Source organism: Lepidochelys kempii, chromosome 9 (genome assembly GCF_965140265.1).
Source record: "Lepidochelys kempii isolate rLepKem1 chromosome 9, rLepKem1.hap2, whole genome shotgun sequence".
Taxonomy (NCBI): domain Eukaryota; kingdom Metazoa; phylum Chordata; order Testudines; family Cheloniidae; genus Lepidochelys; species Lepidochelys kempii.
This window is the reverse complement of record NC_133264.1, coordinates 98,162,630-98,179,915: the sequence shown is the minus strand read 5'-3', so window position 1 is coordinate 98,179,915 and position 17,286 is coordinate 98,162,630. Positions and strand designations below refer to the sequence as shown.

At 43.9% G+C, this 17,286-nt stretch overlaps 1 protein-coding gene across 3 annotated transcripts in view; it reads right to left on the bottom strand.

The window, feature by feature from the left end:
• Nucleotides 1–477, bottom strand: part of MOSPD1 (motile sperm domain containing 1) — a 33,508-nt gene extending 33,031 nt beyond the window's left edge. For 2 of the 3 annotated variants that reach the window (XM_073358490.1, XM_073358491.1), the window contains exon 1: nt 329–477. The gene's annotated coding sequence lies outside the window, so the exon portion shown is untranslated. The remainder of the gene's footprint in view (nt 1–328) is intronic. The other variant, XM_073358489.1, reaches the window with a different exon arrangement.
• Nucleotides 478–17,286: the final 16,809 nt, after the last annotated feature.

Below are 17,286 nucleotides of genomic sequence, written 5' to 3'. Positions count from 1 at the left end.
GGTCCCGGTCCTCTGCACCCGCCAGCGAGGCCCGACGCTGCCGCTGCCACCCCACGGCAGAGCGGCTACGCCCGGCTCCAACCCGGGGGGAATAGGACACGCCTCAGGGCCCGGCTCTTCCCCCCGATGGGCCCGGATCCGAGCTGCCTCGGGCCGGGAGCCCCCGTCCCTGCCCCCACTCACGGGTGCCGGGGTTCCCGCCGCCCCGCCCGGCCTGTCAGAAGCGGGCATCGCAGCCGCCTCGGACCCCGAGCCTGCCCCGGAGCTCCCCTGCTGGGGCCGGGGGAGCCGCGGACCCCCCTCAGCCCCTGCCGGCTCCCGCACTCACCCCTCGGGGCCCGCCGGGTCCTGGCTCGCCGGCTGCCTGTGCGGAGCCCCTTTGTCAGCCCCCCCGCCCGACACTGCAGGGAGCGTCGTCGCTATGGCCGCCGGGATCGTGGCTGACTCGCCGTCTCCGAGTGACGTCACGGCCCGCCCACCGCGCGCGCGCCCTGCGGCTCGCGCCGCTGCCTCTGAGCGTTCGCCTCGCCCCGGGGCTGGGGCCGGGCGGTTGCCGGGGCTCGTGACACGCCCCCTCCCCTCCCCCCCCTCTCGCGGGCCTCTTCGCCCCTGGACGGGTCTGGTCAACCTGCCGGGCTGACCCCTTTTCTGTGGGGGTCACAGACCTGTGGTGATAAATGGGCCGCAGCCAGCATGTCACCTCGTCCCACGCTAACCTCAGGGACTGGGAAACAAATGGTGCACACAGTCTAGGTACCTGTGTGCCTGCCAGTTACCCTGGGCGTCCCTGTGCCCCCCCCCCCCGGATTGTGGCCTTCCCTTGTTGTATTTTGGCTTTGTCAAATGGAACTGGTTTTGGTGGGACCGCGTCTTCCTGTGTGTGTCAGTACCCAGCACGCCCAGCGTTTGAGTCTGATTTGGGCCCTTATGCACTACGGTACGAACGCCTAATCCTGCCGGCTCGTTCCAGGCGGTCAGATGAACACCCTGCCGTTTGTTTTCAGTACCAATGAATATAAGTAAAACAGTTGAATGAGTTATATTTATATTGGCCTTTCAAAGAGCAGGATTCCAGAATCTTTTAGAAGTTACATCATGGCCGTCACTCTACTGACCACTGAAATACGGCCACCTCTGATGCGGAGCACCGCAGCCATTTAATACTTCACAATAACAATATGCAACAGTTCAGGACAGGACAGGACAGGAAGTGACTTTTTGTCCAGTTGTAATTATAGGGGGATTTTAAAATAGGAAGAAAGGCATTATACTGAAACTTAGCCAAGATGATAGTGCTAACACCCATCCTCTCACAAATGTCTCCTATGTGTCATACAGTCACTAATGTCTGCACCAGGAATTGGAATCTTAGAACCACATATTATTTGCTTTTTCAGTTTATCATTAATTCTTAATGCACAAATTTAAATCTTTCCCGAATCTCTGAAAATTTATGCAGTGAAAGTATAATAGTGGCAAATATTCTGGTAATACGTAATATTTCTCTTTGAGAGACTTAAGTGAGCCAAAACAGCTTAATGTTCAGTCTGTTAAAAATTAGCTGAAGAATTATTGTTAAACATTTATGCTGGCAGACTTTTAAGTATTCAGAATACTTTTGGAAAGCTAGGACCCTTGTATTATGCACTAATCAAATGTACCATGTTTTCTTTGTTTGAAAACCTGTCTTAGCAGAAGATCCCTAATGCAGTAGTCAAGAACATGCTTCAAAAGCTGATACAGCTCATTTATAAAAAAAAATCCCTGGATTATTATAAGAATGCGTTTTCTTTTTCATTTCTCTTTCAGGATAAAACTTCTGGTTCCCCAGGCCACCTCACATACTGAATAACAATTGGCTCCACTGACTACCTGCTGCAAATTTGAAATGCGTGTTCATCTCCTGCCTAGTCTTCCCAACCATGACGCTTGCTTGTACTAAGTTATTTTGTTTACCGATGTTGTATTGAGTCTATTGGGTTGCAGGAATTACCATACTTGGTGAGACCAGTAGTTTGTCTAGTCTGATATCCTGTCTCTGACTGTGGCCAATACCTGAAGCTTCAGAGAAAAGTGAAAAACCTCACATATTGGACAATTGTGCAGTAACTTTCTCCTCGGGAGGTTTCCTGCTAACTCCAGGCAGTTAGGCCCAGTTCTGCAAAGGTATTTAGGCTCCTAACTTCCATTAGGGATCTGGACCCTAGTGACTGGCTTACATCTTGAAGCATGATGAGGGGTTTTACTCCTTATATATCTTTATTCTAGCTAGTGTAACTTCACAAAATAAATCTGGAACAGCTAACTTCACTGGTCATTTTTTATTTGTAGGGTGGTAGTACCTAAAGACCACAGCCCCATCATGCTGTATAAACATAACAAAGAGACCCTAGTACCTACCTCAAAGAACTTACAGCCTAATAAAAGGAGAGACAATAGATGGCTACTCTCTGATCTTATAATTAAATTGTATGCTCTGTAAAGTAGGCACAAGACGACTGTGAGATGATACTAGTTAGACTACATAAGCAGCAGTCACAGCACCCCATCTGCCTAACCATTTTCGAATATTTTGTAGGCACCATGGTATAGGAGAGTTTTAAGAAGGGATTTGAAGGAGGACAATTTGGTGGCTTTTTGGATATTTACAGGGAGCTCCTCACATGAATAAGGGGTAGCACAGGAGAAAGCAGAAGATGCTTGCTGGAAAATTTTATAAATGGGCATTCAAGACAGACTGACATCATTTGCAGAATAGAGGCAGGCTTCAGTGTCTTGATATAGTATAAGAGATAACAAGTAGGCTTTGAAGGGACTTAAAAGTGAAGACAAGAAAATGATCTTTGCAGTAGCATTTTGAATGGATATATATGGGACAAAGTGGGATTTTTCAAGGCCAGAAAGGAGGAAGTTGGAGTAGTTGGGATGAGAGATGATGAGGGTCTGGATAAAAGTTTACCTATGGGAATGGAGAAGAAAGGCCAGATTTTAGAGACATTCTGGAGGAAGAAGCAGCAAAATACAGCCTGGATATGTGATCCTAGAAAGAGGACTGATTCAAATGGTATGTCTGCTTGGGTTTTCTACTTTAAGTTAATTGATTGGGGACGTGGGATACCAGGAGGAAGCACGAGCAGGAGAGCGCGAGAGTGTAGGGCTCCTGCCTCACACTAAGAAAGCAGGACAAACAGCAAGTTATCTCAAGTGCCTATACACAAATGCAAGAAGCCTGGGAAACAAGCAAGGAGAACTGGAAGTCCTGCCACAGTCAAGGAATTATGATGTGACTGGAATAACAGAGACTTGGTGGGATAACTCACATGACTGGAGTACTGACATGGATGGATATAAACTGTTCAGGAAGGACAGGCAGGGCAGAAAAGGTCGGGGAGTTGCATTGTATGTAAGAGAGCAGTATGACTGCTCAGAGCTCTGGTATGAAATTGCAGAAAAACCTGAGAGTCTCTGGATTAAGTTTAGAAGTGTGAGCAACAAGAGTGATGTGGTGGTAGGAGTCTGCTATAGACCACCAGACCAGGGGGATGAGGTGGATGAGGCTTTCTTCCGGCAACTAACGGAAGTTACTAGATCGCAGGCCCTGGTTCTCATGGGAGACTTCAAACACCCTGATATCTGCTGGGAGAGCAATACAGTGGTGCACAGACAATCCAGGAAGTTTTTGGAAAGTGTAGAGGACAATTTCCTGGTGCAAGTGCTGGAGGAACCAACTAAGGGCAGAGCTCTTTTTGACCTGCTGCTCACAAACCAGGAAGAATTAGTAGGGGAAGCAAAAGTGGATGGGAACCTAGGAGGCAATGACCATGAAATGGTCGAGTTCAGGATCCTGACACAAGGAAGAAAGGAGAGCAGCAGAATATGGACCCTGGACTTCAGAAAAGCAGACTTTGACTCCCTCAGGGAACTGATGGGCAGGATCCCCTGGGAGAATAACACGAGGGGGAAAGGAGTCCAGGAGAGCTGGCTGTATTTTAAAGAATCCTTATTGAGGTTACAGCCTGACGTGACGTGTAGAAAGAATAGTAAATATGGCAGGTGACCAGCTTGGCTTCACAGTGAAATCCTTGCTGATCTTAAACACAAAAAAGAAGCTTACAAGAAGTGGAAGATTGGACAAATGACCAGGGAAGAGTATAAAAATATTGCTCGGGCATGCAGGAGTGAAATCAGGAAGGCCAAATCACACCTGGAGTGACAGCTAGCAAGAGATGTTAAGAGTAACAAGAAGGGTTTCTTCAGGTATGTTAGTAACAAGAAGAAAGTCAAGGAAAGTGTCAAGCAAGTTAAAGTTTAAGTATGGGCTGGATGAGTGGACTATAAGGTGGATAGAAAGCTGGCTAGATTGTCGGGCTCAATGGGTAAAAATTGGAAAAATTGGAAAGCGTCCAGCGGAGGACAACAAAAATGATTAGGGTCCTGGAACACATGACTTCTGAGGAGAGACTGGGGGAACTGGGATTGTTTAGTCTGCAGAAGAGAAGAATAGGGGGGATTTGATAGCTGCTTTTAACTACCTGAAAGGGGGTTCCAAAGAGGATGGCTCTAGACTGTTCTCAGTGGTAGCAGATGACAGAACGAGGAGTTATGGTCTCAAGTTGCAGTGGGGGAAGTTTAGGTTGGATGTTAGGAAAAACTTTTTTACTAGGAGGGAATGCGTTACTTAGGGAGGTGGTGGAATCTCCTTCCTTATAAGTTTTTAAGGTCAGGCTTGACAACGCCCTGGCTGGGATGATTTAATTGGGGATCGGTCCTGCTTTGAGCAAGGGGTTGGACTAGATGCCCTCCTGAGGTCCCTTCCAACCCTGATATTCTATGATTCTATGAATTAACTTGAGGTAGTTAACACCCTTATAAAGGCTAATTTTGACTTTCTCCCAATGTTTGTTCCAGGCAACAATTGTTTGTGGTTTACCATAAAGATAAGAGAAGTGTACTTGGTGAAGACTACATCAAGTGACTGCCCATTTTGGTGCATGGGAAAATTAATCCCAGACTGCAGGTCAAATGAGGAAGTGAGAACAGAAACGTCGCAGTGCTCTCTCCTAAAATTTTTTCTGTAAACTTTGTCCATTGGGAGCACAAATTAAAGATAAGACATCCAGTTCAGTCTCTTGCTGTGTTATGCAATATACTTAATAAATCTATGCCAGGTCTGTGCCAGTAGGGACAGCTAAAGCAGTTGTCCCATGCTTTATGGGAGCCCAGGCCTGGGAATGTCCAGTGACTGGGATTGTGCAATGCAGCACCATGTCTGGTCATGCCTGCCGTAGCTGCTGAGGGAAGTCAGCAGTAGGAAGGTGTTTTGAAAATATCATGGAGACAGTATAAGGAGCCTGTACCTAGTAAAAGTATAGGGAAAGAAAGGGGAATGGCAAAATTAGGAGCAGATATAAAGGAAATTGAAAGAAAATCAGTTGGGCAAGTGGGAATCAGTTACAAATAGTGGGGGGTAAAAGAAAAATAGTGGAGAGGGGAGCAAAGACAAGGGACCTGTGGGGGTGCAGGTCAGTGTTCATGAGGTTGTGAGGGTTGAAACTTTATTTCTGTATCTAGTTCTGGGTCCCGTAAATCCTTGCTGATCTCATATCTTGGAGATGTCTCTGGGACTGCCATTTTGCAGCCTAAAAGCACTAGCCTGTTTTTGCCATGTGAACAGGGTGCCAGGTTTGTATAATTTTTGGTGGTACTGAGAACGGGTCCAAGCAGAGCCGTCCTGTCCATAGGACAGACCAGGGCAACCGCCCCGGGCCCTGTGCTTTGGGGAACACGGGGTCCAGGGCGGCCTGGGGGGGTAGCGGGGGGCCTGGCCCCGGCAGCAGCGAGCGACCAGCCCCAGCAGCAGCAGCGAGCGACCCAGACCCAGCCCGCCCTGCCCCACTCTGCTGGCTTGCGGGAGGGTGCGGAAGCCAGAAAGAGGCAGGGCCAGGGTTTAGGGGAAGGGGTGGAATGGGAACGGAGGGGAGCAGAGCAGGGGTGAGAAGAGGCGGGGCAGGGTGGGGACTTGGGGAAAGGGCTGGGCTGGGCTGGGGCCGGGTTGCTTGCTGCTGCCGGCACCAGGCCACCCTGGACCCCGTGTCCCCCTGAAGCACAGGGCCCTCCAAAGCACGGGGCCTGGGGCAGTTGCCCCAGTCTGTCCTATGGATGGGATGGCTCTGAAAATATAAGCCCAAACATTGGTGGAGCGAGAAGCACGGACACCATGGGCCCATATAACTTGCCACCTATGCATGTGAAGTATCGTATCCTGGTCACAGTAGAAAAAGTAAGAAATGTGAGAGTGGAGACAGAAAACACAGAAGGCTCCCGAATGATCCCACCATGTATGTTTTTTCATTGCTGTGGTGACTACACACTTGTTTATACAGTCTAAAATTATGGAGATCCATTACTACTTCTCTGTGTGAAGTATTCTGTTACATTGTCAGAAATAGTCTCTTGTGCTCAGTTCTTCTACCACCTTTCACACTTGTATAGCAAGGCCCTTATTCCAGTCTTTGTCAGTCATGGCAAAAGGACTTATTGTATGTAATGGGATATCAAATCCTTCAGCATCCAGATATAGTGGAAGTGGCACTACAGATTCACAAACAGGATCCACCCAACCCCCCAGAAAGGGCCTATTATTGAATTTATCAGTATGCTATACATCTCTGATGTGGGTGAAACTCATTGTGGCAAAAGAGCTGGAATGCTTAATGGTGAAACATCTTACAGGTTTTGAGAGGGCCTTCTTAAAGTATGCTTTGAGTCTTGGGAAGTTATTCTTCAAGAGATGGAACGCAAACAGCTGGGGCTATTACACGAGAGACATGGCAAGAATTAAAGAATTATAAACTGGGGTGGGGAAAGCAGGGAGCTGTGGGAGAGGGAGGGAAGACTTAAATATTATTTCTCTTACAAGAGTTTTATATTTAGTTCTTAATTGTTGTGCAAGCCGTAGAAGCTTGTGCTTCTTCCCTGCAAATCATAAAAGGCCCTATGTTTGGAATTTTGCCATATTGCCATAAATCCTTGGAGTTTACATTTTCTTAGCAGTCCTCTGTTTTCTTTTCTATTCTGCAGCACAAGATGACAAATGCACTCTTCCCTGCAAATAGCAGTGATGGAGAGAGAAGAAAGAGCATCAGTATCTTTCTTGTTCTCTTTGACAGAAGGGAAGAGGGAATGGTTTGTGTTATTCTCTTTTATTTTGGATGCCTGCAGAAAGTGATCTGAGCTGTTCCAGTACATTCTGTCAATGAATACTGGTAGTATTCACAATAGAGGGTTCTTTCATTTTAGAAACCCAAAACATTACTTTAAGAGTTTCTTATTTTTTACTTGTACATGTTGCAGCATGTGAAGTTTCCAACCACCAGTGATGGCCTCCCACACATCCAGGTCTTTGTCGTTTGTGAGTTATACAATAATTTTAACTTTTGGTACAATGTGTATGTTTTCTGTAGGTTATAATGTGGTCCCTGAGAGCCAGGCACCCAAGCACAATGGAGGGAAGCTTGCTTTCTGTTTGAGGCATAATACCTCTTAGAAGTGGAGGAGGGGGAACAGTATACTGGGCATCAGTAGTTGCTGCAATATGCAAAAACTACTTTAGGTGAATACAACCTAGAGCAGTAGTTCTTAACCTGGGGTACACGCACCCGCTAGGGGTGCGAGATGCCCTTTCTGGGGGTGCGAGACATGCCGGATTTTTTTAGAAGGTAAATCATCGAAAACACAAATTAAGCACAGAGACGTAAGTACAACTACTTTGTTTCATCAAATCTATGTATTGATTAACTTTATAAATTTTTAACGATTACTGTAATATACAAACATAAAAAAATATATCGAGGTTTAAAGAACTGACCTACTTCAACGATTTTGGATAAGGGGTGCAAGAACATATTTTGAGAACCCGAAGGGGTGCAGGCTGCAGTAAAGGTTAAGAACCACTGGCCTAGAGCATTGCCCTCTCTAGATTACTGCACTGGAGACAATGCAGGTCAACCTCTTCTCTTGTGCTTCCAGGGTGAAATTCACCCTTGGTCACAAGGCCAGCACAAGGACTAGTTACCACTTAAACCCCTCTTTAGTCCTTGTATGGGCCTTCTACAATGGGATCAATTTTGCATTCAGAGTACAGAAGTATTATGCCTTACACAGGTATAGGGCTTCCCTCAGTGGTGCTTGGGTGTCTGGTATTATGCCTACCTCATGTGCAGCAGTGCTTGGGGGAAGGGGTGCTCAGGCACACCTGTACAAAGGCAGCCATACTGTAATTGATGCTTTGGTACCATGGTAATAGACATCTTTTAAAAACCTGAGATAGACAGAGATAGTTTAGCATTATATAGGCAGCCATCATCTCTGAGAAGTGTTAAGCCCATTTCTGCAGAGTCTGTAGGATCCTGCTGAGAATCTCTATTGTCCTGCTCATCAAGAAGCTGCAAACTCAGCATGGGCTTTGCACCTCTCAGGGATGTACACACACATCTTTTGTAAATAAGCAGTTATGGTTGTTTCATTAAACCTCTAATAACATCTTTATTTCATTTTTCTTCCAAACATGTTTACTTCAGCCACAACACGATATTTATTGTGTTGTCTTGAATGCAAGAGGCTATTCTGTCAGATTTACGACTATCATAAAATATGATTTTATCTGCATACAAATGGATGCTAGGAACCTTACAGACATTTCCCCTATCATTACTGAATAAAGAAAGCAATAAAGAATCTAATATTTACCATTGGGAAATACCTGCAGATCCTAAATTAAAACCAGATTATATATTTATCAATTAGATGTTATAAAAGCAAACTCTGCAGATTCACATAAAATAAATTATCAAAACCTTATTAAAAAGTGACTGAATTAAAGGCTTCACTTAATATAATTCACCTTGCATCTCAGTACTTCAAACCTTCCAAGTGTGGAACTCCTATGGGCCTTTCAGGATCAGTGCAGCCATCTGGAGGGGGAAGCAAGGTAGTATTACAGTGTGTTCTGCTGCCCATTTTACTGCCTAGGGTTTTGATGGGGGTTGGAGCCTGACTTCCCCCGAGAGCCTTTCAGGTGATGCCCTTAACCCCATCGTATGAGGTCAGAAAACAATCTGTCTTCGGGATGTAATGAATCTTGCACAGTTTCCAGTGTACTTACTTCTTCCCATGGGTCTTTTCCAAAGGAGGGAACAATTTGTCTCCAAGAAAACAAAATGATGACCAAATTCTGAGTCACATGAGTAAAGGCCTATTCCAGGAAGCTCTCTGCACATGGAGCTCCCACTGTCTTTGCTGAGTGATGAGGATGTGGCAATGGTCATTAAGGAAGTGATAAAATAAATCACCTTGGGCCAAATTCAGAGGTGATGTAAGTGATGTTACATGTTGGTAAGTGGATAAGGGAGGCTAACTAGCTGCACTCCCACCAGAAATCACAGTGTTGCTGTCTATCCTTCCCAAGGTTGAATAACTTCTCCATCACAATAGCATACAATTTGCCCAGTCCCAGAGTGGCTGTAGAGATGAATCATGGACCTGGATTTTTATAACTTTTTTTTGACAGTTGGGCCTTATTCTCTAGATTCAGTGAGCATTGTAGGTACATAAGGAAGACAGGATCATGCCCAAAATCTGTTACTTGCTCCTTTGGGCAAATCATAGCACTTGACTTGGAAAGCCTTCTCATATCTAGTACCTGATTTTAAGAGTCTGGGAATTGCAGAATACCAACATATGAATTGTTTTACATTTTCATTTTTCACACACAATATACATTAGACACTTGTGTAATATTTCCAGGATGTAAAAACTGCTTACTTATAACATACTAATTCCAAACAAGACTTATTCAGCAGTTCTCTTGTACTACCACTAGAGGTAGGACGACCTGCCAGAATGAATGGCAAAGAAAAATGTTCCGTTTGAAGCTCTGACAATATTAATATGAGATCCTTCAAATGGTGTTTTTGATATGTCTCTTTTAAGGCCTGATTCTATGATCTTTATTCATGTTGTGTAGCATTTATGTCTTTGAAATTAGTGTGACTATTTGTGGGATGAAGTACTACTTGATGTGAGTAACGTTTACAGAATTGAGTCCTTAGTTAAATAGCAGCAAAAGCCAATTCAGGCTCAGTCTTTTAGAGCAGGTCCACATACAAACTTGTAACTGAAATATCTATATCGATTTTAATTCACATCTTTATTATGTTGGTGCAATTTTGCATTTGGACAATTTTATTCCAAAATAAGGGTGTCCACATACTTGCACCGATGTAGCAAAAGGTGTGAGTTAAAACTGATTTAGTTATTTTGGTGCATGTTTGTGTGTAGACCAGCCATTAGCCTTACTCAGTCATAACCCCTTTTGAAGACAATGAGAGTTTATCCTGAGTAAGGAATACTGAATAGGGTTGTCATAAATATAAAGGGAAGGGTAACCACCTTTCTGTATACAGTGCTATAAAATCCCTCCTGGCCAGAGGCAAAGTCCTTTTACTTGTAAAGGGTTAAGAAGCTCAGGTAACCTGGCTGGCACCTGACCCAAAATGACCAATGAGGGGACAAGATACTTTAAAATCCGGAGAGGGGGAAAAGACTTTTGTCTGTCTGTGTGATACCTTTGCTGGGAACAGATCAAGGATGCAAGCCCTCCAACTCCTGTAAAGTTAGTAAGTAATCTAGCTAGAAAATGTGTTAGGTTGTCTTTGTTTTGGCTTATGAAATTTGCTGTGCTGGAGGAAATGTATATTCCTGTTTTTGTGTCTTTTTGTAACTTAAGGTTTTTGCCTGGAGGGATTCTCTATGTTTTGAATCTGACTGCCTGTAAGATTATCTTCCATTCTGATTTTACAGAGTTGCTCTCTTATCTTTTTTTGTTCTTCTAATAAAGTTCTGTTTTTTAAGAATCTGATTGGGTTTTTTTGGTCTTAAAAATCCAAGTCTGGTCTGTGCTCATCTTGTTTATTCTCAAGCCTCCCCAGGAAAGGGGGTGTAAGGGCTTGGGGGGATTGCTGGGGGAAGAGGAACTCCAAGTGGTCCTTTCCCTGGTTGCTTGTTAAATCACTTGGTGGTGGCAGCGTTTTACCTAATCCAAGGACAAAGACTTTTTGCCTTGGGGAAGTTTTAACCTAAGCTGGTAGAAATAAGTGTAGGGGGTCTTTTATGTGGGTCCCCACATCTGTACCCTAGAGTTCAGAGTGGGGAAGGAACCCTGACAAGGGTCGAGTATGGTATGTAAAGCCCTCAACATACTGGGATTTATAACTGCTTGAAACTGTTTTCAAACTTGACAGCTGTTGTAACTAAGGTGTAACAGTTGCAAAATTGTGTTGCAATGGTGTTCATTAGCCATGCTATAGACCAGTGTAGATATAGTTTCTGGAGTGTAGTCTGGAGCATGATTTTGTTAGCATGGATGGTTAGCATGGATGTTTAAAAAACAAAAAACCTCGCTAGGGCAGTACTAGCTGTGACCAAGTTGGAAAATAAATCTCAGGAGGGCCCTGTCTACACTAGAGATTTTAGGTGTGGTAATCCCTATTTCAGCTTCCTAGCATGCCTGTTAACACAGCACACAAAATTACTGCCTTTTGTGCCCTGGAATTGCAAGTACTGTTGGTTGCTCTGGGGAAGCTAACTGATTTGTTGCAATGCCAGTTTAGTCAACAATTGGCCGTGCTGCAGCTACTGCAGTGCACTTATACTTCCCAGGGCTTTTACATACCCTACAGTGACAGCTTTGACAGCTAAGAGCATTGGTTCTGTAACCTTTAAAGATGGCTGCATGTAAACGCAAGGGTTAACAAGGTGGCATTTAGCTGGTCTCAGCTTTGCCTGGCTCCCCATCCAAGGCAGGCCCAAGAGCAGTACTCTATTCTGTCTACTTCCAGAGCTGCCCGCCACCCAGTGCCCAAACCAGCAAAGACAGATACAGAAATATAATAGAAAACGCCAGTTCATCAAAGCCCTTTGAGGCTAAAGCTGTGCAGAGAACAGAAATTTCATTTCATGGAGAATTCTGAAATTTTGAAACTTTGGAGTGAAACCCAACAATTTAAAACTTCTCCACAAAAGATAATAGTGAACAAATTTAATGTAGGAATGATTGAGACACTTTAACAAAATCGAATCATTGTTTCAATTTCAGCATTTTATTTTAAGCAATATAATACAAAATTCAAAATGAACATTCATTTTGACTGGAAAACTGAAACATTTCATTGGGGAGGCGTTGACTTCACAAAGTGTTTTGACTTTGATGGAAATGTATTTTCTGATAGGAACTGTTTCCTCAATTTTTTTTGACCGGCTGTACTTGAGACACAGTGCCTCTCAGGGCATATCTCCACCATGGGCGCTCCAGCAGACCACCTGCAGCACTGCGGCTATGACACTGCAGTGCCTCAGTGTAGATGCTTCCTATAGAAATAGAAAGGATTTTTCATCAAAGTAATCCACCTCCCTGAGAGGTGATAGCCAAGCTGAGAGAATTCTTCTATCAACCCAACCACATCTACACTACACAGTGCTTAACTGTAGCACTCCGGAGTGTGAATTTGTCACACTCCTAAGCAACATAGGTAGGTACATCTAAATTTTAAGTTTAGACTAGGGTTAAGAAATTCTCCAGGACAGTGCAGCTCCCTGCCCTCTTAACATAGGCTTGTGCTCTAGTGACAAAATCTGATCCAGGCAATTCAGACATAAAAACCTATGCATTGATTTAGGGCTCTCTCCTATCAAGAGTTTTGCATTCTCCATATTTTTAATAGCTGTATTGATAGAATCCTACTGGTTCTTGTCACACAGGCTAAAAAATTTTTCTGAGAGGATAGAAAAAAAACAGGGCCAGATTCTGGTCTCATTTATCCCAGTGTAAACCCACAGTAATTCCATCGAGGTTACTCTGGATTTACATCAATGTGAGATTAGAATCTGGCCCACAGAATTTATTGAAAGAAGTAGGGGTACTGACAGTTGACTTTTTCTCTCTGCGGTTGTACAGTCACTAGCCTGAGTGTTCCAGTTTATTTACAGTTTCCCCAGATTTGCACTAAATGGAAAGCAGTAATTTGATTGCAGAGGGGGTTTGGGTTCTGCTCATTACATCCATTTTGTTTAGTACAAAGTTGCCAGGCTATTGTCTCCCAAAATTCAAGAAAATTGGAGGCAACCTCCCATTCTATGTCTACAGTGTTAACATTTTCAAATGATGCAGTTTATTGTCAAGCTGACCTTTTTGGTTTTCACAGCTAGGAGAACAGTTACATAAAAAGGATGAGTGAACAACAACAAAAGAGGATGGTTGGGGTCACATAATCAGAAAACCGGAACCACCTTCAGTTGTCAGACTTTATAATTTCAGTATGGGAGGCAGCATTGTCGAATAGTTAGAACACATGATTGGGAGTCAGGAAAGCTAGGTTCTGCCTTATACTCTGTGTGTGACCTTGAAAAAGTCACTTAGGTCCTGATTTTCAGAGATGTCAAGGAGCTGCTACTATCTTAAATACCTTACATTGAAGTAATAATAACATTTTGCACCGATACAATACTTTTCATTTGAGAATCTCAGAAAGTTTTATAATGATTGGTAAGCACAATTATCCTAATTTTACTGGTAGGAAACTGGGGCCTGTTTTTCAGAGATACTGAGCAACTGTAACATCCATTGATTTCACTTTTAAAGTTTCTCTATCAGTAAAATGAGTATAGACAAATTAAACCAGTTTTCTATAGCCTCTTGAGATTCTTGGATGAAAATTCTTGGATGAAAAACTGTATAAATCCAAATTATTTTATTTGAAGTTAATAGATAGAACTAACTGTATGTTGCTAAACTAAAATAATGACAAGCGCACAGGAAATAGGAAAGAGCTGTTGAGTCCTTTTTGCTTCTTTGTTTTGTTTTTGTCCAAGACACACGAGGCACTTTTGTACAGCCTTTACTCAGCTCGAACTCTCATAGAAATTCCCAATAACTCACATGGGAATTTGCCCTGAGTAAAGACTGTAGAATCAGGCTGGCCACCTTGCACTCCTCCTGTAGATATTTGCGCTCCTTGATGCTTCAGTGCACCTCTTTGGGAAATTATGTAACCGTTTTCGTTGGTTTTCATTGTTTTCTAATTTCATAGGTAACCCCCTTTGAGATGTTGATTGTTTAGGAGAGAAAAGACTTTATACTTAGTTAATATCATAGATTTTTCTCCTAGACATCTTGATACCAAGATTGCTGTTACAATGCAGCCTGAAGGCTTGTCTCCTTGTCAAGTTACTGTGCGGCAAGCCAGGATGTGAATCTACACTGCACCAGTTTGCCGCATAGTAATGTCTCATGTGAACAAGATCTGAAGTTCAGTATGGGGCTCTCTTTTGGTACAGTCTCCTTTGGTTTCTCATAGTAAGAGACAATGATTTGACTCTGCTATGAGATCTCTATTCCTAATGCTCAACTAAGAGGTTCTGCACAGCTCCATCCATAGTGGACGGTTCTCTTTAGACTCATGTGCCTCCTCAAGATGCTTTGAGATTATAAAACCTGGTGTCATAAATATAAAGGGAAGGGTAAACACCTTTAAAATCCCTCCTGGCCAGAGGAAAAACCCTTTCACCTGTAAAGGGCTAAGAAGCTAAGATAACCTCACTGGCACCTGACCAAAATGACCAATGAGGAGACAAGATACTTTCAAAGCCGGAGGGGGAGAAACAAAGGGTCTTGGTCTGTCTGTTTGATGCTTTTGCCGGGGACAGAACAGGAATGGAGTCTTAGAACTTAGTAAGTAATCTAGCTAGATATGCGTTAGATTATGATTTGTTTAAGTGGCTGAGAAAATAAGCCGTGCTGAATGGAATGGATATTCCTGTCTTTGTGTCTTTTTGTAATTTAAGGTTTTGCCTAGAGGGATTCTCTATGTTTTGAATCGAATTACCCTGTAAGGTATTTACCATCCTGATTTTACAGAGGTGATTCTTTTTTACTTTTTCTTCTATTAAAATTCTTCTTTTAAGAAACTGAATGCTTTTTTCATTGTTCTTAAGATCCAAGGGTTTGGGTCTGTGGTCACCTATGCAAACTGGTAAGCATTTTTATCAAACCTTCCCAAGGAAGGGAGGTGCAAGGTTTTGGTGAGGATACTGGGGGGAAAGACATTTCCAAACGGGCTCTTTCCTAATAAAATAAAACTGGTTAGACGTTTGGTGGTGGCAGCTAAAGTCCAAGGGCAAAAGGTAAAATAGTTGGTACCTTGGGGAAATTTTAACCTAAGCTGGTAAAAGTAAGCTTAGGAGGTTTTCATGCAGGTCCCACATCTGTACACCTGGCTTTAGGATAATTTTGGCTGCAAGATACCAAGTGGGAGCAGCAATGACCCAGAGGTGACATTCACCCTTCTTTTATGAGGACCAGGAGATAGCCAAGCCTGGATTTCTTGCACCATATGTGAAGCCAGTGGTGCAAGTAGAAATAATTTCTTACTGGTACTGTACTCATGGGAGGGACACAAAGGGGGACACGTGACTCCTCCCCACCCTGCTCCCAGCCCAGGGCTCCCACGCTCTCCCCGTCCCCTCTGACACCCCCCTTTGTATATACAAAAATCAATATGCTTAACTACTCACTTTCTCCACAAATATGTAGTATTCAGTCTGTTTATATGGAATATGGGAGTTGGGTGAGGAGCCATTTCAGCATATGTATGACTTATTAAAAGACAAATTTTAAGTAGAACTGTATCCTAAACTGCTTTATGGTATTGTACCCCAACATTGCATTTCAGTGAGGGGATTCAACTTCCTTTATAGGAACAGACTCCTGAAATTCTTACCAGTCCACAGAAGTGGTTCATAATCATGCAAATAGTCCCATTGTCTTCAATGGGATTGAGCAAATGATTTAGGGTTTACAGGATTAGGTTCCAAGTTTGTAAATTGTTCTGGATGAAATTGACAATGCCTGAGCTGTCAGATCAGAAGGAGCTTCATTTGAATAAAGGTGGGCAGATGTGTGATAAGTCTTAGCTCCGTTGCTAAGATGAGGAACATATTTTCAGCAAAGTTCTTGGCAGATTCCTGAGGCAGCTGGTTTAAGGCTGTCAGTGTCCAGCATTATAATCTTCACTTATAGTTCTCTCACCCACAAAGCTGGAAGCATTTGTTTTCTTTGTTTTGCTGCTCCAGTTCCAGTTAACAAAATGTGTTAGACTAGGTTGGCTGCAAAGAAGAATTCTTTGTACACTGGGGACACCACCTGATTCCTATCAGACTGTAGAACTGGGCTGACATCAGAATCCAAACATCCTCTGGTCAGTGCAAGCAGAGGTATTCCACTAATGATTTGGACTTGATGTGATGGATAATTCAGACCAATGGGGAGAAACAGAATAAAAAACACTGTTTAAACACCTTCTGTCTCCCCACCCCTCAAGATTCAAGTTTTGGACAACAAAACAGTGGAGGTGTACACACTGCAGTGCTCCTCCTGCTGATTTAACTCTGCAGCTATGCCGACAAAATAAAACCACCTCAACAAGATGCATAGAGCTTTTTGCAACAAAGTTAGATGGATGCAGTGTCAGTATAGATACTGCACTTGATTATGTTGCTATAAATGGCCTCCAGGAGCTGTCCCACAATGCCCATCCTGACCTCTCGGGTTAGCATTTCAAACTCTGCTGTCCTGCAGCCAGGTACACAGGCATCTGCCCCTTCCCCTTTAAAAGGCTGGGAATTTTTGAAATTCCACTTCATGTTTGCTTGTTGTGGAGAGCTCACATCGCTTCTTCCCAGCTGACCATGGTGGCCCACACAGCAAACACTCTCCTGCTTGGAGTACACCAGAGATGTTGGATCTTCTGGGTCTCTGGGGACAGGAGGCTATGCAGTCCCAGCTCCACTCCAGCTGTAGGAACTTCAATACCTGTGGTCAGATTTCTTGTGGCATGTTGGAGAAGGGCCATGAACGGGGCATGCATCAGTGCCATGCGAAGATCAAGGAGCTGAGACAGGCATGCCAGAAGGCAAGGGAGGCAAACTGTCACTCTGGTGCTGCACCAAAGACCTGCCACTTCTACAAGAAGATAGTTGCCATCCTCGGTGGCAACCCCCCCCTTCACCGCCAAGAACCCTGTGATACTTCAGGGGGACTGGAGATAGCGACCAGTGGACTGAACCCCAAGGACGAAGTGGTGGACGAGGAAGTGGAGTTGAAGGATGAGGTGGAACAGGTGCCTGGGTTGTCCAGCAGTGTGGCAATCTGGGACCTTTTATTGAGTCTGGAGG